General features: G+C 43.1%; 1 protein-coding gene across 3 annotated transcripts in view; it reads right to left on the reverse strand.

The window, feature by feature from the left end:
• LOC126162040 (thyroid receptor-interacting protein 11-like) overlaps positions 1-25,959 on the reverse strand; it is a 442,937-nt gene that overhangs the window by 191,915 nt on the left and 225,063 nt on the right. The gene's annotated exons all lie outside the window — the stretch shown is intronic.

Consider the following 25,959-nt stretch of genomic DNA (forward strand, 5'->3'; position numbering starts at 1 on the left):
TCATTTATTTATACAGAGAATAACAGTGGTCCTGTAACACTTCCCTCTGGCACTCCTGACGATTCTCTTGACTGATGAACACTCGCCGCCGAAGACAACGTACTGAGTTCTATTACTTAAGTAGTCTTCGAACCAATCACATATCTGCGAACCTATTCCGCATGCTAGTACCATTGTTAACAGTACGAGTGTCAAATCACTTTTGGGAAATCTAGGAACATGAAACCTGCCTGCCTCCCTTCATCCATGGTTCGCCGCATGTAATGTGAAAAAGGGCGAGCTGAGTTTCGCATGAACGATGATTTCTAAAACCGTTATGATTTGTGGACAGCTATTTCACTTGTTCTCAACGTCTAGGATCACTATTTCTATGTCCTCGATACAGGATTCTCTGGGACGGTGAAGCGACAGTACGTCTGTACGATCCTCTTGCATCGGCATACCCCAAAAGATATTACAGCACCATTCTAACAACATGGAATGCATTGTTGAGAAGGTTCGTGCAAATCCACTTCTGGAGTAGTGTTACCTATGCCGGTTCCCGTCTCGCGCCCACGAAAAGAAAACTTGTATTTTATACTCAATTTCCAATGAAATTATAACAGATTCAAAAAAGTTTCGTACTTTTTATGCTCCCAGAAATATGACATCCGGTAAATATATCTCCAACGTAGGAGCCATATGTCTGAAGATGATGTATCAAACCTAGAAACGCGTGGTGCGACAGGATTATATTAAAATGCAATCGTTAAATGCACTATAATTAATCGTTGTAAATACTGAAGTTCCCCCTTTTCGATCGCTCTACTGAAGAGTCTGTTTTAGACTTCCATGTCTTCCTACTCGTGTAACTGTCACCATCTCTTCGTGTTTGTTGTACTTTATAGCATCGGGGAATAATTGTTAACACTTTCACTAACGCACTCAAAGGTACTCGCTCCCCAGTATTCAGCCCATGTTCACATTAACAAATCCAAGACTTGGGGCATCGTTTGTTCAATAGAGTTCAGCAGGAGCGGAAGGCTTTTCGCAAACGCCATGCAGGAAATAAAACAAATTTCTCCACGACCGGAAAAATCACATTTCTCCAATGCATTTGCAATGCAAAATAATAATATTCAACAAGTTCGTAGCGGATTGGGAAAGATGGTTAACGACACAGAGTATCCTAAGAGGTACACATGGTTTCATCGAGACGATCTATGCTCGAAACAATTTGGGAACCATTGACTAAAGGACGCAGACACTTTCTTAGAAGTTATGTGATCGAAAGAGTTAAAATGTACTATCTTCTGAAATTTTCTAGTATCCAGTGCTTGCTCGCCAATGCTGCCAAGGAATTTCACTTTTTCAGTTGTCTTTCCACGCTATTTTTGAAATACTTGCCTAACACGATGCTCATCAAATTTTTCAAGCAGTTATGTAGACCCACATTCCAAATTTTGGCAGGCTACCATTCTGTGATTTTCACAGCCTGTTTAATTGCAGTTTTTATGTTTAGTAGACAATCATTTTTCCATCATATGCTCATGTCCGCCCCGATAGAGCCGGCACGGTAGCTCAGCGTGTTCGGTCAGAGGGTTAACTGCCCTCTGTAATAAAAAAACCTGAGTGAACGGATCAACGAATAACCTGAACGGGTGTCATACGACGTCCGCCCCGAACATAAACAACGAACAAAATAGAACAAAATGAGATCAACAAAGAGTTTAAAAAAGATAGCTGAGTGGTCAGCGTGACGGATTGCCGTCCTACGGGCCCGGGCCGGTGATTTTCTCCGCTCTGGGACTGGGTGCTGTGTTGTCTTCATCATCACATCATCCCCATCGGGCGCGCAGGTCGCTCAATGTGGCGTCGACTGTAGTAAGACCTGCACCACGGCGGTCGGATCTGCCCCGCAAGGGGCCTCCCGGCCAATGACGCCAAACGCTCATTTCCATCGTATGCTCATAACTACCGTTTTCCTTCTCTTAAACAGGAAAAAAATATTTCGATCAGGAAGGAGTCTGTTGATTCCATGTCAAGGCTATTTTACATTTTCCTTTCCTTACGCCAACATAAGAATGTCGTTTAAGAGCTCGACGATTTTTTTCCTTTTACTTGGCTTTTCTTGTCATTTAATTTTTCAGTTAAAACTGCAAACTTCCTACTGTTGAGAGATGTGAGCTATTGTACTCCTGCTCTAACTGAAGATTTCCGACATTCCCAGTGAATAATGAAGCATAGCTGCTACAAAGATGATGCTAATCGCTGTTCGCCTGTTAAATGAGAAAGGAAAGAGATTCTGCCAGCTAAGCTTAAAACCGGCAGAGTGTAATCTCAGCGCCTATTAAGTACAGCACCTAATCTACTCGCACGAAACATTTTCATGTCTCACAAAAGCCGTAATCTGAAGTATACTACCTCTAATAACAGCTTCACGTCCACAGGAAACGTTATCGAATTTTAATTTAAAACCAAGGCTAGAGCTTTACTGACCGACATACCACGGGCTGCAAGAATCGCTTCCTGCACTTGGCGGTGATTTGCAACAATTTACACAAGGTTTTTAGTGTCACAAATTTACTATCATTTTTTGTTATAGTCATGACTTTGATGGATGTTTATAGAAACTGATCAACACTGAAATTTTATAAAATCAATAAGTGGTTTCCCTCCGTCATGCGCTATCGGGAAGTAGACTGGGAACATGTGAAACTTTTAGTTATAAGATTCTTGTTAATCGTCTTGCAGTAATGTCGGCCTTATTTAAATTTTGAAATTCCATACAACAAACATCTCATTCACAGTGCACTAAACAGTAATAAAACTTGCAATCTATTCTTAAACGAGCACATGGTGTAAATGCAAAATTTTTACCTTAAAATCAGTTATAAATTACATTTTGTTTAGCAATGAACGTCATTGAGATCACTAACAGACGGTGAGTGTATCTCATCATGGGCGAAGCAGAAATCCCAGTCTTCGAACGTTTCGCCGACGAAGCCAGTGCAACTGGTGCTGTACGCTGCTTGATTGACGTTTGGCGCGGCAACGCCCTGGGTTGCTCTTTGCAGTGTCTTGCAGCGAGGCACTGTGACAACGTTAACGAGGAGAGACGTTTAATGCTACGGCAACAGTGGCGCTTTTTGATCAGAGATGGATCTGTGGCTATACCAGATGTGGCCTCTTCATCATCATCATCATCATCATCATCATAATCATCCGTAACGTCACAAACACCTCGCAAAATGCAAGCACGATTATCAATCACCCGTGCGATACAACAGTCCGCCTAAACGATGCAAGAGGACAGAGGAAGGTAACGGCGAATTTGTAGGACGCTGCCCACAAATACTAACGCGAAAATTCCACCAAGTCGTCAGCGCTAATCGATAAATACGGAAGTAACCTTGATATAGCTATTTTTCAAAACTGAATGCGCTTGATCAATATTTAACTATCCAAACTTTAAGAACACAATATTTGTCCTGAGAATTGGTACTCGAAATGCATTCACAATAAATGCTACCTTTTCACAAGGATATTACACCTACGAGAATGATAGCGATCTTTACATCACCTACCTCTAGTAAATAAACATGTGTTTTCCTGTTGTATTTTCAGAAATTACATAAAGCTACATAAAACATGGAGAATAGTTTTTCGTCCTGTATTCTTTAAGTCGGAACGGACGATTGTAACAGCGGTCCAACTCTGGACTCCCACTGGAAAGTTGGAAGGGGGGGGGGGGGGTTCAAATCCCCGCCCAACCATCCACATTCAGGTTTCCCGTCATTTCCTGAAATCGCTGAAAGGTCTGTCAGACTACACCTGCCCTCCGTATGCAGTAGCCTCAACCTCAAAGCGACCTTAAACCCAAATAATCTTTCTGTACGTCGGATCACATGACTAAAGAAAAGTTGTGGACATTACCGAAGTCTTGGACATCAGAAGTAATATTTGTGAGAGATATCCCAAGCAAACAGCTAAACAAGTGTTAGAAAGTATCAGTACCGTCAGTTGCGTCGTATGCAAGATCTCGGCTGCTATAGAAGACGTGCTGCACTATTTGTCTCTGCTTGGCACTATTTGTCTCTGCTTGCTTCTGCCATACGCTAGAACTCGACAGTCTGTGTATAAAGTTTCGGCATCTCAGATAGTGTCTTTGGATCCAAGTGGCCACTCGGTTGAAAATATTACTTAAATCGACAGTTCAGAAGCTGAGCATGTTTATTTCTAGCATTCGAAACACTAGATGCTTTCCTGCAGCACACTATTACTGTACAGCATTAGGCTTATACTGTTTCTCTGAGTCCATTTATCTCTGTCATTGGGAAAATGATCGCTCAACTAAATGTTCTCATGTTGGGAAATCAAACTGTGCTCCGCCAGGCGCTGAAGGAAGCTTATGCATTACTGGTTGTAATGTACGTGCACTATGTTACAGACATGAGGATGATAGCAAAGTATGTCGCAACGGGTTGTTTAAAATAAGGAAATATTTGTGCGATCTTGGCTTTAGAAAGTTTTCTGGAAGAAGATAGAGTTCAAAATAACATCCTCAATGCTGCTATATCCGACAGTGCTTTAGATTTTAGTTCTCTGTTAAAAGGGAAAAGATATGCTACAATGATCACAAATTCTACCGTTTGCTAACTTCATGCCTATGAGCGATGTTACTTATACAATGAGGAAAACTCCTTTAGCCTCTGTCGCACCTCTTCTACTGCAACGTGAGTGAAACCACTCCCATTGCTTTCTTACCACATCGATTTAGTAAAAAATAATTACTGAGGTTCTAGTATGTTTAGGGGACCGCATCTTGCAAAGAGAAACCGCCATAGGTCGCTCTCATATATTCGAAATTTGGCAGGGTGGAAATAAAGGTCGCCTGTTTTGGCTTATTTGCCACGACTAAATAAATTCCAAAAAATTTCAATCGAAGTTTCGACGCTATTTTACCTGTCCGCTCCCACAGTATACAACCAACTGACAGCGTAGCGCAGTGGCCAAGCCAAGAGCAAAACTTCGAAAACTTGCAGCCCCTTTTCTAATTCACTCTTATGTTTTTCTTCTCTCTCTCTCTCTCTCTCTCTCTCTCTCTCTCTCTCTCTCTCTCTCTCTCTCTCCCCTCCCTCGTTGTAGGATAAGTATGTAATATCAATATTTCTATGGCATCGTGAATTAATCACAAAAAGGAAGCTGTTATCAACAGTTTTTGTTCGACCCTAACAAGTCTTGGGCAAATTTGGTCTTCGATTCCAACAAGACGTAAACCACTTTATGGAACGCCAGCGGAATGTATACGCAACAGCCACAAAATTTAGAGAGCTCTGAAAAGAAACCTATCATCAGATTTTGGACAGCCGTTTCTGTACATTATTGACTAGTGGGGTGGGTATAGCGATCAATTCTTCTACTATGGAATGAAGTCGGAATATCGACGTTTTCATGTAAAGTAGTTCCGCCAAAGCGTATGCCTTTTTGTTAACCCTATGACTTAGTGTTCATCCAGCGACATCTTCTTTTACTGCATGACGTTTGCCGTTTAGAGAAGTTCCCTATTTTCATACCAGAACAAAGGGAAATAACAAGAAAAAGTAATGCAATTAAAATTTACAACTTTACATATAATCAATTGCAGGCTCCTGTTTTGAACAAAATGTTTCCGTATCCGTAATTTGCTGCGAAATTGTCAGCAGATCGCGAGGTACTTCGCTACGTTAACATCGATGCTTTCAGAAAAACATTCACACTAAAAAATGTGACTGTGGCATACGTGCCTTAGTAAGTTGCTCGTCGGATCCAAATTCTTATATTTTTAACGTTTTTGTGGTAGATATCGCCAAGGACAACACACTGATTCTCTTGAAGCACGAGAATAAAAATTAGAGCAAAAAATGGAATAATAGAATTTGTGTGTTTTTAATTTTCAATTACTGTTCTTTATATAACACTTCCGATGATAAAATCTATTTTTAATACAATATGAAATGCTCTTTTCTGTACTCAATAATTCCATTGTATTACACGATGTCACAGAATATATTGATGTCACATACTTCCGTGGCGAGAAAGGAGAGAAAACAGAAAACCAAAGGCTGGATTTGAACATGGTGCTCAAGAATTCAAAGCAGTACTCCTGACCTCTGCGCTGCCAACTCTCTTAGATGCATGCTGTGCGAGCAGATTGATGAAGTGGCGTGGAAATTTTGGGCGTCATTTTCTCGGAAACTACTGAGTGTTGGCACCTAAGCTGAAACAGGTCTTCCCTTATTTTTATGCTTCTTTCAATTTGCCAAATCTCGACTGTATCTGAGAGTGACCAATTGAGGGTTCCCCCAGTTTGTAGGAAAACTATTTTCATCCTCTTGCCCTTCTCATTGCCCTTTCCTTCAACGTACATCTCTCTCTCTCTCTCTCTCTCTCTCTCTCTCTCTGTGTGTGTGTGTGTGTGTGTGTGTGTGTGTGTGTGTGTGTGTTCGCAGGGACGAATCTTCTTAATGGCACCGATATGGGTCACGTGGACAAGAAATCTTTTCATCATCTCGTCGTCTTCGACGAGTGAAAGGGAAAGAGAGCGACGGAAGAAATACTGAATTATTTCACTTTCATCATGCAGTGCGCTGAAATGACAAACGGCTGCTGGTGGAAAGGAGTCCATATCGACGAAAGCGAAGTGCCTTGAGGCGCGCCAGGCATAGACAAGCGCTCCGTTGCTGGAACGGGCTGTGGGCCTGGCCTGCTGGATGCCGCGCCGCGCCGGCAACAAAGGTGGCAATAAAGCACGAGCCAGGGACAATGCAACGGGTACCGCGCCGGTGTGTAGTACTGTGACTCTGTGTGTGTGTGTGTGTGTGTGTGTGTGTGTGTGTGTGACGAGACGGCGAGTGGCGCGCCTTCCGCCAGGTGTGCCAACCTCACTCATCGCGAACGCCACTCTTTGAGTCATAACCGTGGGCGTACCCAACGACAGGCAGCTCCACCGTAGCCCTCCTCCCCTCCTAGTAAAAAAAAATTATGATCTACACACATATAATGTAAACTACTGTGAACTGCATGACGAGGCCACCCTACTTATCATGGCACCACATTTATCCTCCAGATGTCAGACACTCATATCGGCACAGCCGGCCGGTGTGGCCGTGCGGTTCTAGGCGCTTCAGTCTGGAACCGCGTGACCGCTACGGTCGCAGGTTCGAATCCTGCCTCGGGCATGGATGTGTGTGATGTCCTTAGGTTAGTTAGGTTTAAGTAGTTCTACGTTCTAGGGGACTGATGACCACAGATGTTAAGTCCCATAGTGCTCAGAGCCATTTTTTCATATCGGCACACGACAGAGTATCAACCAAAACACCGGTTTAGTTCGTGCTGTGTGCTGTCGTCCAGTAGAACATGTGTAAACTGTGATTAAAAATAACACAAGATCTACGGAGCACAGGAAAGGCGCATTTGTGACTGATTTGAAGATCTCTCTTGTGTGAGGTGGTAGAGCGTATGGTGGTCGCACCAAAGGTATCGCGTTCAAAAACCACTGATAATTATTTTTAACTGTTTACGCGTGAAGCTATTAGGCTACATGGGAGAACATTTTCCTGCGGTATAAAAGGAATTCCCGGAGTTGGTAGCAATGTTATTTTGGCAGTCTGCTTTTGCTTCGTTTGCTGAAAATGGCAAACCTATAGCGTACGTTTGTGTATATAAGTGCGGTGTTCTGCCACACATGTCTCGCATATAACGGTGTCACACGTAAACAGTTTAAAAAATTGTCATCAGTGGTATCTGCACGCGGACCTGCGGTACAACGACCTGACACTCTACCATCTTACCCACACGACATCTTCAAAACAATCACTCAAAGATACGCCTTTCCTGTGCTCCGTAGTTCTGGTGTTACTTTTAATTACAGTTTACGTATGTTCTACTGGACGACAGCATACAGCACGAACTAAATCGGTGTTTTGGTTGATACTCTATCGACACACAGCGTTTGGTACCGATATAAGTGTCTGACATCTGGAGGTTTGAGTGTCAGAATACGCTCTAGGACTGCACACAACACACGGACGCCAATGAGACAGGACGGTAGCTCTGTGGGCCACTCTTCTGCTTTTCGAAAACCGAACTCGCGTTCGGCTGGGCCACACAAACATGAGTTCAGTATCACTTTGAGGGTATTTAATAATAAGTGCATCCGGGGCGATCTGTGAAGTCTCAGAACTATTTCACTGCTCGTTGTTGTTCCCCTTGCAACTGAAAACGCCATTTTGTCCACGGTTCTAAATGTTTCCAGCAGCGTTGTACGTTCAATCCGCAATGTTTTTGTGTTGTTACCAGTCACTGTTAAAACTGCTGACGAGTTGACACTGAAAGTGCTCCCATATATCTGGCTGTAACGTACCCGACAGAAATGTCATACGCACAAAACTCATATAAACTACAATCTCTCAGTCAAGTACTTTGTACGTACTCACAGCAGATATCTATTATGAAATGCTACCATTAATTTATTTCGTGGTTAATAAACAGTATTCAACAGCTACAACTTTTATTTTGGAAGAAATTGTGCTTCTTTTCCCTCGTCCCTCTATATTCCTCCAAATTTATGAGTTGCGCCTTTCCTTCCACCGCAGTTCGCAGTTGAGGTGCTAGGTGCTAGTGCGCTCTTGGCCTTGAACTATCCTTGAATTCCTAAACACAGATCCAGATCTGTAGTGAACTGAGCTTCGCTTCACTTATTGTTAGAGAACATGGTAGCAGCAGATAAAGAAGAACGTCGTAGACAATTTGGACTAACGGTGGAAGAACTGGAAATGTAGAAGCGCTAAATGAGCGTCTGGATGTCATTTATTCTGAAATTCCTTCCGTTTAAAGAGCTTCTTTACGAAACAGCAGCCGGCTCTCTGGAATGTTCACTGTAAGAATAAAATCTTTGATTTCTTTCATTTTTAGTCTTCAAGCTAATCACATTTACTATGAATTATCTTATTTCGGTGGGCAGTTTAGCGTGGCAGCTTTAGGTGGGCGTGTTTTGAACTTCAGTTGGGTTAAGATAACGGTACAGGTCGGGCCTGAGCTAACTCGTTTACTACACTGCTACGACTCCAAAGAAACCAAATGGAACCGCCGATCCATTTGACTGTGTGTCAGTTCTGCTTTTGCTGAAGTACAAATCACCTATAACCTCACGAGAGGAAGGTAAGCTGAACTTGTTCCCTCGCACCGCTTCTCTCCCCGTGACGGCCTAATCCCCTGTTTGTTTACGCTGGACTGACTGCCACTTTATAGTGGCCACACTACGAGTTTAAGTGTACATTTCTTTTTATTGTAAAAACCATGACCGGTTTCGGTGTCCAAAGCCGTTATTTAGTGGTATGTACACAGTACCTAACGACAAAGTACAAAAGAATTCGTCAAATGAAGAAGAATGTAGCTATAGTTGTCATCAACGACAAATTTAATACATAAATGTTGCAAAAAACTCGTCCACACACTTTATAAAAGCAAGAAATCAGAAAATAATGTAGTCAGAACACGTCTAATATTAAAAAAGGTATATGTTAACGTACACTAATGTTGAAAAAACAATTTGCCAGCAAACATCAATATAGCATAAATATTGCGAAGTCGTTTAAAATCTAGGAAGTCGATATGTTACATGAAGTTGTATATCAGCCGTCCTGACGGAACGCACAACGCCTATTGAAACGTGACACGTGTGCGTAAAGAGGGGAGAAGCAAGTCATAAAATGCTTTAAGACTAAAATAAAATACAGAACAAAATGGTATTTAAATGATTAACATGGATGCATAATAAAATAACACGTAAAAAGTAACATGGTGTAATAAGAAAAATGACAACAGACGACGCTCAGAGTCCCTAGGGAGAAGGGAAAGTCGATTTAGGAAGGCACAGGCTCTCGGAGCGGATCTTTAAATCCAATAGGAGGATATTAGTTAACTAGTGGCGGTAGTGTATTTGATGGGAGACCGATAGGAAGGCGGCCACCGCCTCGCCTTGGACCTGCTACTGGGGAGCGTTTTGAAATGCGGGCCATGCCGTGATTGTCGCAGCGGCACGTTATGACGGCACGTTCGCATTCAGCACGGTTTAACTGCGGCAGCTATTTTTCTACTTTACGATATGGCTTACGCCATGTGCCTAGCTTTCTCCCAAGGCACCGCGCGTGTCTTAACTGTACTATGTTCACTGTTCGACCAGATAAATCGGCTCACCAGCAGTCAACTCCCTCTCTGTCACAGAAAACAGAAAGTTAATTGGAGCTGCTACGGTAATTTTCCGACAGTTACGTCCTCTCAAAAGTAACACAATAAGCAAGTCAAAACAGAAGTTCAATGGGTTCGACAAATCGGGCCGCAGCAAGAGATTAATGTTTATTACATGTGGAAATTAATATTCGGCAAGAATCTCTCTTTAGCTACCTTGACGCATTTACTCATGTCTGCAAACACTGTTTCAGTAACGGGAATTCTTTTAACGGTGGGCAGATACGCACTTTGCACGTCTGTGAGATACGATGAAACACAATTTGAGCACTTCATGTACTTTATTCTGTTTTACACCCTCCTACCCACCCCATAGGTGAGGGCGCGCACGACTGCACATTTTTGTTTGGGACAGCTCCAGTTTCTCGGTTCCGAGAAAAAAAAAAAGGATGCTCAATCGATAAAGCACGTGCCCACGAAAGGCAAAGGTCCCAAATTCGAGTACGTATCGGGCACACAGTTTTAATCTGCCGAGAAGTTTCAAACCAGCGCACGCTCTGCTGCAGCGTGAAAATGCAATCTTGACGTAAAACTGGTCTAGGTACAGACCCTTCAGTCAAGAGTGCAATGTGCCTACCCGAACCCCACGAGGCATTGCAGATCAGTCTGAACTCTAAACAGCAACTTCGGAGCGCATTATGCACACTTAAAACCTCTCAGCCCCTAAATGCAACTGAGGATTTTTCTTCCACGACCACGATTCGAACGGGACTACCTTCTGGTCGCCTACGGCCTAGTCTCGTTAAATACTCTACTTGTCGATCTTCGAGGTTACGCCACGTTGGGCTTTGTCAGTACTTGGATGGTTAACTGTCTGGGTACACCACCCTGGGGATGTAGCGTAAAGCTTCTGATCACTAAATTTTTCGCCAGTCTCCTGCATTAGATTCCAAACCTCTCCGCAGCGTCTCATGAAATGAGGGCATGTGACACTGCTGACGGCGATCGGTCCGTTGGATCGGGACATTAAGTGCGATGGCCTCCTCGGTGCTATTCGAGAACAGTAGACTATGTGCCGGCACTAGGTTTCACCCTCTCCCATCGCTCATCGTCATCCAGCAGAATCTGAAGCTACACTACACACACCCATTTGACTTTACTTACCTTCTGGGTGAGATGGAGATCAATGCAACGGAGGAGACTTGTTCACCACGCTATAAAAACCTCCAAACCACAGAGCAACTTCTCCGTATCTGAGCTGGTATAGTATGACCTTACCAGCAAAGTATACGGAGCATGAGTGACGTCTTGAGAAAATGTTCCCAAAATACCGATCTGCAGTACGTTAAAGGAGGGTTATAGCGGCTAATCTACAGCCTTGATAACAATGTAAAACAGAAAGAGTTTTTCTCTAATGTTCCTCCTGTCAGTGAGGTCGTCGCATACACATTATTCCAAAATAATGCAATGGAAGGAGAGCGTATTAGAAAGATTTTTCGTCACGCAATTGTATACTTCGCGAACACACCAATTTTCATATTTTATTTTTAGGAGGTATCTCGCGTCTTCTCCGTTTTCTAGCTAGTGTCATCGTATATGAGTTAGGATTATCGACTGAGGACATCCACATTTTCCAGTGGAGGCGTGAGCTGCGACGGAGGAAAGGAAGCACGGAAAATTTGTGTTCAACGTCCCATCGATGACAAAGTCATTACAGACTGAGCAACAGCTCAGATTATTGAAGGATGGCGATGGAAATCGGTCTAGTCCTTTTACAGGTTCTAGATGTACAAGGAAACCATGGATAACCTCAAAACTGGGTGGACGGGCAAGCATTTGAAGCGCCATCCTACCGAACAAGAGTCCAGTTGCTTACCACTGCGCCACCTAGCACGGTACCTCAGTCAGTTGCCGCTACACCTTTATCGGGTACTGGAGTTCTCCAACAAATGGTCAACCATACACAATCTGCGTGCGCAGGTATTACAGTATGTATGACTGATTACTCTTCCCTCGTGCGCAAATCAGTAAGGCGTGACTCAAAATGTCGCCCCTATGTATTTGAACACACACTGGTCTAATTGCTAACAATAAAAGCTCCTTGTCTTCTGCATAAGAGTCATCACTGATTGATGCTGGATGCCTGACAATGGGGTGTCGTTTATACTCTCTAAATAAGTAGCAGACGAGAATAGATTTCTGGAGAAAATCAGTCTCATCCGTTAAGATGTCATACGTCGCTATTTAGGCGCTCGGGACTTGAGAGGGAGAAGGGTCGCATCGCATTCCTCCTGTACTTAGATCGTCATACATGTTGAAAAATAATAAGTGAAACGAACAATTATTTAGACAGGTATGGGTAAAAAAATGTTACTCTTACTGTGGTGTATGAAAATAGTTTATTTAGTTATTTTTCGGATAATTACGGCAATAAGTTACAATACTTTAAACAGAAATATTTTAATCACGTAGCTGATGTAAAAATCAATTTAAATCGATTATTTATCAATTTTAGTTAGAAAGCTAGAAAAGTTGAAAGTTTTAGGGGTGGATGCAACACGATGCACACGACTGACCGTGTTGAGACGGATGTTCTGGTAGCACAACGTTGATTCAAGTAGCGTGTACAAACGATCATCCACTTTCTTGGATGAACAACTCAGTGAGCCTTCTAGAGGAGTTGGGGACTATAAGCAAAGCTGCTGGTGTAAGATAAAAGCTTCCGTCTAACCGAATATGTTTTCAGAGCAGCGCATTGAGGAAGCTTGTCACTCAGTGACACCAGCAAGTTTAAATGTCGCCCGCAGGTCGTTTAGAATCTTGAGTTGTGCAGCCAGGAAAATCAGTATTTGTTTGAACACCTCATTTCAATTAACATTCCACCACGAGAACATTCATCACAGCCAACTATATACAGCTTGTTGTATTCACTCCTAAAACTTTCCTCGTTTCTAGTTCCCTAACTGAATTTGATGGAAATTTTACTGAAACTGGTTTCCGACCAGTTGGTTTAAATACATCGGCTACATAATAGCTGAAATAATTTTCTGTTAAGAAGGAATGAAACAAGGTAAGCGCGATTAGGTCTCCTGCACCGAGGGTTTCGTACAAACTTAATTATGTATACAGATAGTTCATCCATCCCGGGAACTAAGCATTTTGACAGTTCTGGTCTGTTACCGATGTAGATGCTGGCACGTTAAAATACCAGACATAAATGGTCCGATCTTTTGACTGCATTGAAACAGAAACTTAATTTTTTTATACATCCGAAAGACCGTAGACTTTAATTGTTCTTGTGTTCTTCAGTGTAGAGACTGGTTTTATGCAGCTCTCCATGCTACTCTATCCTGTGCAAGCTTCTTCATTGCCCAGTACCTACTGCAACCTACAGCCGGCCGGTGTGGCCAGGCGGTTCTAGGCGCTTCAGCCTGGAACCGCGCGACCGCAACACTCGCAGGTTCGAATCCTGCCTCGGATGTCCTTAGGTTAGTTAGGTTTAAGTAGTTCTAAGTTCTAGGTGACTGATGACCTCCGATGTTAAGTCCCATAGTGCTCAGAGCCATTTGAACCATTTTTTTTTTTTTTTTTTTTTTTGCAACCTACATCCTTCTGAAACTGCTTAGTGTATTCATCTCTTGGTCTCCCTCTACGATTTTTACCCTCCACGCTGCCCTCACTTACTAAATTGGTGATCTCTTGATGCCTCAGAACATGTCCTACCAACCGATCCTTTCTTCTAGTCACGTTGTGCCACAAATTCCTCTTCTCCCAAATTATATTCAGTACCTCCTCATTATTTACGTGATCTATCCCTCTACACTTCAGCATTCTTCTGTAGCACCACATTTCGAAAGCCTCTATTCTCTTCTTGTCTAAATTATTTATCGTCTATGTTTCACTTCCGTGCATGGCTACACTCCATACAAATACTTTCGGAAAAGACTTTACTATGTGATATAAATTTCACCTTGATACGTCTACTATATCCTGAACAATCGGACGGACAACAGCAAAGTAATCCTTTACGGCTTTCGTTTTTACCGATTAAGGTACGGACTCTAAAAATGACAGCTCGTTGCTCTGCCTCTCTGGAAAATACCTACGTTCATGACTCTGCGGGATGAATGACGCTCCTTACGTTCTTCTGTCTCCTCCTTTCACTTATTTTGTAAGTTACAGAGAAAAATACCTTATATGAAACCACCTGTATTTTCTCTTCTATGCTGGGCAAATGCTACACATATGAATCTGTCTTGAGTAAGGAAAATTTCTGACAGACCAAGACTCGAAGGCGGATTTCCAGTTTCTCGCGGGGACAGCCGCCTCAACCATCAGCCAGTCTCAGTACATCTCCAGGCCCTTCATTGTCACTGCTGTTTCCACCTACGTATCGGTTCCAAATGCTACAACTAAAGGTTCATCCATTGGGGTCCGTGGGAACAACACCACAAGCGGAACGGAGCCGACGGATCACCGCGGCTTATATTGCCGCAAGGGATGTAAATGAAATGAATTAGGTTCGCCATTGTGAATAAATTATAGGGAAGCGAGGTAAAGGAAGAGATACAATGAGATGAAATGATTTCAGCGAAAACTGCTCAGAAATGACGAATCCTCAATGAGAATGGCAGTCTGAATCTGCTGGTTGGTTGATTTGGGGGAAGACATCAAACATTGAGGTCCTAGGTCCCCTCGGGGTGGGGAGGCAGCGTGGGGATGGGAAAGTAGGCTGGCCGTGTCCTTAAAAAAGGAACCATCCCGGCATTCGCCCGAAGCGATTTAGGGAAATCACGGAAAGCCTAAATCAGGGTAGCCGGACACGGGTTTGAATCGTCGTTCTCCCAAATGGGAGTCCAGTGTGCTAGTCACTGCCCCACTTCGCTAGGTTCTAAATCTGCCCTGAAGGCACGCTCAGGTACCCTAAAGATTAGAGCGACGCGAAAAGCAGGAAATCCGGCTTGCAGCCCCGATGTCGCACAAATTTTAAATAGTTTCGACATATTCGTTACACTGCGAGTTCTTCAATTCTGGACGGCTTCCTATGATATTTCGTATAATTGCATCGCTACTGATTTCATTCCCATCACCCATGCATTTTATTTCAACGAATCTAATCCAATTACGACAGCATTGCACACGCATTTCAACAGATCTACTACGGTAACTCCTGAATGATGAGCGTACTAGCTGCTGTACCCCAACATGCACAGCGAGACAACCTTAATGATTCGTTATATGAGAGAGTCGGCTTCCACTTCCGATATGTTGGTCCATATAACATGACGATGTGGCCACATAACTGGAAAAGTTTATCTGAATAATGATTCGCTACTTTACGTAGGGGTTGTATTATGTTGCTTTCTTCGAAATCTTTGCAGCTCAGCGTAATGCTTCTTTCGGTGCTTAATTTATGACATGCAATAAGCAGACAAAAACATTTTTCTATAACCTTCTGTAACTAAAAGGGTCAAAACAGATACGGTACGAAGTACATGAATGAACACTGCCTGCGTCACTCACGGGAATTTAATCTGTAAGCCTTTAACGGTCCACCTTCCAAGATTAGTGATGGTTGTGAAAGAGGAATTATGCAGCGTGTAGAAAGTATAATGCTTGTCCGGTCCCTAAAAAACCAAAAAACCTGTACAGTAACGGAGCACCGGAAGGTGCTACCAAGGAGAGATGCTTTCTGACAGTGCCATAAAAGAACTGATCACGCAGACACTTATCACCTCGTGCCACCCGCCACACTGCGGATGTGGTGTCGTCTTTACCGGATGTTCCGACACACTCGTCATTTTTCTAACTCTTCAGTTAAACCGTCCAGCTCGTTCCGCAGCATAAAGTTGTACAGGTTAGATGACAACACTGTAGGCTTAAGGAACGTAAAATAAAAGTTATAGAATAATAAATAGAACAAAATCCTACAGCGATGGACAACTGCAAGACACCACATAGAAAAAAAAGTGAACTAACTATAGAATGAACTATGGATTACCAAAAGGAATCAAAGAACAAGCAGCTGGTACTCTGCGATAGGTTTCAGCAACTGACAGAAAACAAAAATTACAAGTGCAGAAGGAAAAAAATGGGAATTGGTGCTAACTTCCTAGGGGACCAAACTGCTGAGGTCATCGGTCCCTGGGCTTACACACTACTTAAACCAATTTAAACTAAATTACGCTAAAGACAACACACAAACCCATGCCCGAGGGAGGACTCGGACCTTCGACGTAGGAAGGTGGAGAAGGGATAGATGAAAGAGATTAGAAGACACAGGAAGACATCAACGGAAATACATTATGGTTACAGAAAGCTGTAAAGTCCGAAATTTGGGGAAAAACGGTGATATGCACCCGAAAAGCAACCGGGCTAAGCAAAAGCCAAGTAAGCAGTTTACCATAAGAGGGGAAGAACTTTATAATGATGATGCAGCTATAATAGGTGTGAAATACTAACACAAAATGGTGTATATAGTAGAAGGAACAAAATTGAAGGTACAGTGAAAGAGAGGATAATATAACACGCAGGCTGTGAAAGAGATTCAGCGCCTACATCATTTAAAAAAATGACAGCAACAAAAAAAGATAAAATCGAAGTAGTTGAGAAAGAAAATGACAAAACTACAGACTAAATACACACACACACCAAAAAAGTTTTGCATCACCCCGGTTTCCTCAACTCCTAAAGATAGACGTTGACTGTGGATACTGAATCACATTCACAGTCCCTTTAACTGTTCAGAGATATCACTAAACCTGCCCAAAGATGTAAACAACCATGCACGAGCAGCGCCTATTAGACAGAGCGGATCCGAAAGCCGATCAGTTCCAGTCATTCCACCAGGAAGGAGGTACACGGGTCGTGTTGTCTGTAGTTCAACCATGCCTAGACGATCAATACCGCGCTTCGATCGCGTCAGCATTGTTACTTTGTGCCAGGAAGGGCTCTCAACGAGGGAAGTGTCCAAGTGTCTCGGTAGTGAACCAAAGCGATGTTGTTCGGACATGGAGGACATACTGAGAGACATGAACTGTTGATGACATGCCTTGCTCTGGCCACCCAAGGGCTACTACTGCAGTGGATGACCGCTACGTACGGATTACGGCTCGAAGGAACCCTGACAGCAATGCCACCACGTTGAATAATGCTTTTCGTGCAGCCACAGGACGTCGTGTTACGACTCAAACTGTGCGCAATAGGCTGCTTGACGCGCAACTTCACTCCCGGCGTCCATGGCGAGGTCCATCTTTGCAACCACGACACCATGCAGCGCTATGCAGATGGGATGAACAACATGCCGAATGGACCGCTCAGGATTGGCATCACGTTCTCTTCACCGAAGAGAGTCGCATATGCCTTCAACCACACAATCGTCGGAGACGTGTTTGGAGGCCACCCGGTCAGGCTGAACGCCTTAGACACACTGTCCAGCGAGTGCAGCAAGGTGGAGGTTCCCTAATGTTTTGAGGTGGCATTATGTAGGGCCGACGTACGTCGCTGGTGGTCATGGAAGGCGCCATAACCGCTGTACAATATGTGAATGCTATCCTCCGACTGATAGTGCAACCATATTGGCAGCATATTGGCGAGGCATTCTTCTTCATGGACGACAATTCGCGCCCCCATCGTACATATCTTGTTAATGACTTCATTCAGCATAACGACATCGCTCGACTAGAGTGGCCAGCATGTTCTCCAGACATGAACCCTATCGAACATTCCTTGAATAGATTGACAAGGGCTGTTTATGGATGACGTGTCCCACCAATGACTCTGAGGAATCTAAGCCGAATCGCCGTTGAGTAGTGGTACAATCTGGACCAACAGTGCCTTGATGAACTTGTGGATAGTATGCCACGACGAATACAGGCATGCATCAATGCAAGAGGACGTGCTTCTTGGTATTAGAGGTACCGGTGTGTACAGCAATCTGAACCACCACCTCTGAAGGTCTCGCTGTATGGTGGTACAACATGTAATGTGTGGTTTTCATAAGCAATAAAAAGGTCGGAAATGACGATGATGTTGTCCTCTATTCCAATTTACTGTACAGGTTCCGGAACTCTCGGAACGGAGGAGGTGCAAAACTTTTTTTTGTGTGTGTAGTTGTTGGGAGAACTGGCGCTATATGGTGAAAGATGAAAGATAGAATGGGGAAAGTGAATAGAATCAATGCTGCGATCAGAAATGCACATACGAAACCACAGCCGAATGCTGAAGAAATAGCAGGTCTGTAAAAGAATATACAATAAACTTGTAAGAGGTTCAAGAATTCCTAGCAACGAGGTGAAAGATAAGGAAGAGATCGATGCAGGAAAGCCGGGCGGTGTGGCCGAGCGGTTCTAGGCGCTTCAGTCTGGAACCGCGCGACCGCTACGGTCGCAGGTTCGAATCCTGCCTCTGGCATGGATGTGTGTGCTGTCCTTGGGTTAATTAGGTTTAAGTAGTTCTAAGTTCTAGTGAACTGATGACCTCAGATGTTAAGTCCCATAGTGCTCAGAGCCATTTGAACCATATTTGATGCAGGAAAAATATGTGATTCAGGAGTACTGTTCGAGTATGACAGAGTAATAGAACATCTCAAACAAGGCAGCAGGTATCCATTAGGTATCTTCAAAGTTACTGAAAATAGTGGGAGAGATAGGAAGTAGAAATATGAGATAGCTACGGAAACCAGACGTGTCACCAAAATTTATGAAAGCAATCGCCTTGTATTGCTGAAGAAAGTATGCACAAATAAACGTGAAAAGTCGGACGAGATCGGTTTGAAATATTGCACACACAAAACCGCTGGTGGCAATAATACACCGAAAAGCAACGACACATTAAAAGATTGCTGGACGAGGATTGGTTTGGGTTTAGAAAACGTTCAATTCTGACAGTGAACTCAATAATGGAAACAATAACAAACAAAAAGCATATACCTCTCGCCCATTGTGGAGGGGGGTGGGGGGTGGGGGAGGAAGGCCTTCAGTGCTACAAAGTATATTGAAAAGCAAAGTAGTCCCATACTCAGGGAATAAGCGTAGGGGAGCAGGTGCAGGAATCCTAATCGCCATTTCAGGCAAGGTCCTAGTGGAAGTAGTTTGCCACTGCCTTCCTTCGAATCGTTATGAAGCGTGAAGTGTGCACCTGCGTCCTGTGGATGGCTTTCGTGAGTGCTTGTAGAGAGGGGCGTTGGGGTTATATTGTTGTGAATGAAAGGAAGGATGACGGTGAAACCCAGTGACGGCACGTACCCGACTCGTCCCTAATAGCACCAAGGTGCACCCTTTGCAGCCAAATAGTGGCAGTGAAAATTTTCCAACGTCAGCATTCATTCCGGCATACTTTCGTGTCGAGTTCCACCGCACGAGCGTGCGTCAGCGGTGCCACCTAAGGCGGCAAACTGAACTGGTATTAAATGCTGGATTTTCGGTAGCAAACAGGGATAAAGTTACGGGAACGACAATATATAGATTAGAATTGGAAATTATTACAGAGGAGAGCCAAGAAATCAAAGTTCGCATTCAACATGTTAAAGGACAGGAACTCTCAGGTATTTGCCGGCCGGTGTAGCCGAACGGTTCTAGGCGCTTCAGTCTGGAACGCGGGACAGCTACGGTCGCAGGTTCGAATGGTTCAAATGGCTCTGAGCACTATGGGACTTAACATCTGTGGTCATCAGTCCCCTAGAACTAAGAACTACTTAAACCTAACTAACCTAAGGACATCACACACATCCATGCCCGAGGCAGGTTCGAATCCTGCCTCGGGAATGGATGTATGTGATGTCCTTAGGTTAGTTAGGTTTAAGTAGTTCTAAGTTCTAGGGGACTGATGACCTCATATGTTAAGTCCCATAGTGCTCAGAACCATTTGAACCATTTGAATCAGGTATTTAGCTCTACTGATAAACACTTACATCTAGAAAATCCTGCTGAACGTGCAAAAAGAGTGGCTCCACGCAATAAATGTGCACAGCAAACAAATACATGGACAAAAAAAAATCGCAACACCAAGGACTTGGTAGCTTGTTTCTACATCTGGAAGATGATGTCTATTCAAATTTCGCGCCAATTGCATAACAGTGGCGCTAGTAGCGCCACTGCGAGGAAGTTCCTTGGCAGGAATGCTGTCACTATACATGATGGCTGGCAGCGGTGTCTGGGGAACGTACGGTCGCAAGAAGAGCGGGCTCCAGACTGCCACGTGCCACTAGCGAGGTGCCTCTAGCGCAACGCACTGCAACTGCGGCAGCAATCTGAGCAGCAGGTTGCACAACAGTGACACAAGGAACTGTTAAAAATCGGTTACTTTACGTACAGATCTGAGTCAGTCGATCTGTAGCGTGCATTCCACTGACCCCAAACCACCGCCATTAGCGATTTCAGTGGTGTCAAGCGAGAGCTCACTGGAAGGCAGGATGGAAGTGTGTTGCGTTTTCTTATGAAAGCTGGTTCTGCCTCGGTGCCTAAGATGGCCGTGTGTTGATTTGGAGGAGGCCAGCTGAGGGCATGCAGTCAACCTGTCTGCGTGCTAGACACACTGGACCTACACCTGGAGTGATGGCCTGAGGTGCGAATTTGTATGAGGGAAAGAACACTCTCGTGGTTATCCAACGCAACATGACTGCCAGTTTGTACGTCAGTCTGATTATTCGACCTATTGTACTGCTATCCATGAACGGCTATCCAGGTTGTGTTTCCCAACAGTATAACGCTCGCCCTTATGCCGCAATTGTAACCCAACGTGCTCTAGAGTGTGTCAAGCTGTTGCCTTGGCCTGCTCGATCACCAGATGTATCTCCAATCGAGCACATATGGGACATCATCGGATGACAGCAACTTCACCCGCATCCACAAACAACATTAACCGTATTGTATTCAAAGATCGAGTGCAACAGGCATGGAACTCCATTCCACAAACTGATACCCTCCATCTGTGCAACACAATGCATGAACATTTGTATCCTTGCATTCAACATTCTGACGGTTACACCGGTTATTGATGTACCTGCATTTCACATTTGTAATGGCTTATCTCGCACTTATTTTAACCTGTGATCTAGCAATGTTAATCACATATGCTACCTACGAGGATAATCCCCAAAGTAAGGTCTCCTATTTTTCTATAAGTACATGTTGTTGTTGTCTTCAGTCCTGAGACTGGTTTGATGCAGCTCTCCATGCTACCCTATCCTGTGCAAGCTCCTTCATCTCTCAGTACCTACTGCAGCCTACATCCTTCTGAATCTGCTTAGTGTATTCATCTCTTGGTCTCCCTCTACGATTTTTACCCTCCACGCTGCCCTCCAACACTAAATTGGTGATACCTCGATGTCTGAGAACATGTCCTACCAACCGATCCCTTCTTTTTGTCAAGTTGTGCCACATACTCCTCTTCTCCCCAATTCTATCCAATACTTCATCATTAGTTGTGTGATCTACCCATCTAATCTTCAAGCATTCTTCTGTAGCACCACATTTCGAAAGCTTCTATTCTCTTCTTGCCCAAACTATTTATCGTCCATGTTTCACTTCCATACATGGCTACAATCCATACAACTACTTTCAGAAACGACTTCCTGACACTTAAATCTATACTCAATGTTAACAAATTCTCTTCTTCAGAAACGCTTTCCTTGCCATTGCCAGTCTACATTTTGTATCTTCTCTACTTCGACCATCATCAGTTGTTTTGCTCCCCAAATAGCAAAACTCCTTTACTACTTTAAGTGTCTCATTTCCTAATTTAATTCCCTCAGCATCACCTGACTTAATTCGACCACATTCCATTATCCTCGTTTTGCTTTTGTTGATGTTCATCTTGTATCCTCCTTCCAAGACACTGTCCATTCCGTTCAACTGCTCTTCCAAGTCCTTTGCTGGCTCAGATAGAATTACAATGTCATCGGCGAACCTCAAAGTTTTTATTTCTTCTCCATGGATTTTAATACCTACTCCGAATTTTTCTTTTGTTTCCGTTACTGCTTGCTCAGTATACAGATTTAATAACATCGGGGAGAGGCTACAACACTGTCTCACTCCCTTCCCAACCACTGCTTCCCCTTCATGCCCCTAGACTCTTATAACTGTCATCTGGTTTCTGTACAAATTGTAAATAGCCTTTCGCTCCCTGTATTTTACCCCTGCCACCTTTAGAATTTGAAAGAGAGTATTCCAGTCAACAGCGTCAAAAGCTTTCTCTAAGTCTACAAATGCTAGAAACGTAGGTTTGCCTTTCCTTAATCTTTCTTCTAAGATAAGTCGTAAGGTCAGTATTGCCTCACGCGTTCCAACATCTCTACGGAATCCAAACTGATCATCCCCGAGGTCAGCTTCTACCAGTTTTTCCATTCGTCTGTAAATAATTCGCGTTAGTATTTTCCAGCTGTGACTTATTAAACTGATAGTTCGGTAATTTTCACATCTGTCAACACCTGCTTTCTTTGGGATTGGAATTATTATGTTCTTCTTGAAGTCTAAGGGTGTTTTGCCTGTCTCATACATCTTGCTCACCAGATGGTAGAGTTTTGTCAGGACTGGCTCTCCTAAGGCCGTCAGTAGTTCTAATGGAATGTTGTCTACTCCCGGGGCCTTGTTTCTACTTAGGTCTTTCAGTGCGCTGTCAAACTCTTAAGTATATAGACCTGTTTATTTCTACAATGGTTTACATCAACTTACAGCTTGAACATTTAGCTATTTTTCCATATAATCACCATTTCTGTCGATGCATTTTTGTAGACGCTGTGGCAGTTTTTGTATACCCATATCATATCAGCTCGCTGCCATGCTGTTCAGAAAGTTATGAACCTTTTCTTTCACCTCGTCGTCGCAGCTGAATCGCTTTCCGGCCAAATGTTCTTTTAACCTAGGGAACAAGTGATAGTCACTGGGCGCCAAATCAGGACTATAGGGTGGGTGGGTGATTATGTTCCAATGAAATAGGAGAGAAACGGTTTGCCGAGCGATGTGTGGGCGAGCGTTGTCATGGAGAATGTGTACGCCCTTGCTCAACATTCCTCTTCTCCGGTTCTGGATTGCCCGTTTGAGTTTTTTCAGAGTCTCACAGTACCTGTCAGCGTTAATTGTGATCCTAGCGATTCAGCTCCGACGACGAGGTGAAAGAAGAGGTTGGTAACTTTCTGAACAGCATGGCGGCGAGCTGGTATGACAGGGGCATACAAAAATTGCCACAGCGTCTACAAAAATGCATCGCCGGAAATGATGATCATGTCGAAAAATAGCTAAAGGTTCAAGCTGTAAACTGACGTAAACCATTGTAGAAATAAACAGGTCTATGTAGTTATTAAAAATAGGAGACCTTACTTCTGGGATTACCCTCGTATATAAACGTACTCCCGAATTTCATTACTCTACATTAACTATTTTTTGGTGCTGCGATTTTTTCTCGTCAGTGTATAAACAGCTTTTTTGACAACATTAAATAGGAAACACATTCTTTATGTTCTGCAAAATTACTAGGTATTATCGGCTAAAGTCCTCTGCAACGTCATTCTGTCTTCATGTGAAGGCTGATCTCAAGATCTGCTGTAAGGATTTTGATACGGTTTTCACTATTAGACAGAATGATTTACGAGGAAGCCTGGTGTATATAATTCATGAACACTTCGCGCGTAATGGCTGAACTACGATAATATTTACCGATTGAGTCGTGTCTCCTGAGAACTTTCCCGGCGTGCGTTGCTTAAACCGCTATATGAAAGCCACTATAATTTGGAGTTAATATTCAATTACCTAAAGCTGTTCCCCGAATTTTAATCATAATTCTACGCAGTGGCATGTAAACAAAATTACCTCTACGCCAGACAAGTGGTCCGGCCTTAGTGCTACCCGTGAGAAGCCTGGGTAGGGGGGTTTGCTAACTTGGTCACGAAGCGACTTTCCGACTTCGTAGGCCATCGTCAGGTAAAAGCCTGTTCGTGACCAAGTAAATGTAATTTTGCATAACATTAGGGAAGGGCTTCCTATTTACTATAATCGTCATGTGCAAGCACCAACGGAAAACTCAGTTAAATATTCTGGCGTTAGTATACATCTGGCTGGAAGTAACAAATGTTTACAAGAGTTATAAAGTGGAATGGAGACACTGATTAGCACCAGTTCGAGTTAAAGGTGACGAGAAGTTGCGGAGACGAGCATGTGCTTGAATATCGAAGTTAGAGAAGACACTACACAACTGAAGGAACTGAGCAATTTAAAAGCAAGATTACACAATAGACAGAGCACGGAAGACAGACCGCTAACTGCTACACTGGAAAAAGGTTTCTTTTAAAAAAGTTAATTGTTGTCATATACAAGCATTCAATTCATGAAAAAAGGAAGATTAGTATTAACGGTTGGCCAACGAAGAGCTTATTAGGATGCATCACCAACTCGTCGAGGTGGGATATCGGTAGTGCATTATTCAAAGGACCCATCCCGGCATTTGTCTTAAAAGATTTAGAGGAACAGCACAAAATCTAAATATGCAAGTCTCCACGGGGTTTAAAACGGCTTCTTTACGAACGGGTGTCCAGTGTCTTTAACTACTGTGCTACCTCACGCGATGCAACAGAAAGGGGAATGAAGTGACGAGATCCAGTGTGGAATATGGAGGTCTTAAGACGGAATAATTGGGGAAAGATATAGAAAGTAAAGTGTTTCCTCAAGACGGGGGCAAGTGTGTGGGACATGTGCTGCAGCATCAAACGCTAGTCAATTTGACCGATAGTGAAAACGTGCGAACAGCTTTAACGCTTTTAGTGACACAGGTCAACAAAGACACCACTGACTTACAGGTGCTTACTACTTTAATTATTACAAACAATTGAACAATTGATTGCATCGGTATTAATACAGGATATTTCACAAGAGCGTTTTACAACTTTGGAGACAAGCTCCTAACACCAAAACAAGAAAAATGTCAAGTAAACATGGGTTTTAAACTGCGTTCCTTAATATATATGAGCACTTGTTCAGTAGAAATGTGTTTCTCAGCATCAAAGATGAACAAGGGCTCACAGCTCCTAAAATACGCATTTTAGAGCCTATGTTGACTGTACATTTTTTTCTTGTTTTGGTGTAATGAACCTGTTCCCAAATTTTAAAAATAGTTTTCTGATATGTATGAATACCATTATTATGTTTCTCAGTCGGTAGCCTTGAGGCATCGGCGTACTAGTGAGCAATGATAGGGGTATTTACCGATAGCTTGTGTGTTCAGCTAGCATTTGCCACCTGAGGATTCAATCTTTTGATATATGTCGGTAAGTTCAATTCACAGAGACATTTCCTACACTATAAAGTATAAAAGCAACATGAGAGTTGTCTGTAAGCATATTTACAACTAGTTTTCTTCCGCGCCGTATATGTAAGAAAATAGATCATTATGAATTCACTTCCGAGTTACAAGTGATGTTACTGATTATATGCAGTGAAATAATTCTTACCATGAAGAATAAACATTGTAGAGGACATTGTTTCACAAATCATCTGGAAGATGTAAGATGCTCAGGTAATATAAATTATGCCCGCTGGCAGTACACATGTAGGATGGTTACTGACAATATGCAATATGACGAGAACAGTTTATGCCCATACCTAAAAGTTATAAGCATATTATTTGCTCACTTTTGCTTGGTTTTTATAGTTAGAGGGGCTTTTACATCTACACTCCTGGAAATTGAAATAAGAACACCGTGAATTCATTGTCCCAGGAAGGGGAAACTTTATTGACACATTCCTGGGGTCAGATACATCA

Source organism: Schistocerca cancellata, chromosome 2 (assembly GCF_023864275.1).
Source record: "Schistocerca cancellata isolate TAMUIC-IGC-003103 chromosome 2, iqSchCanc2.1, whole genome shotgun sequence".
Classification (NCBI taxonomy): domain Eukaryota; kingdom Metazoa; phylum Arthropoda; class Insecta; order Orthoptera; family Acrididae; genus Schistocerca; species Schistocerca cancellata.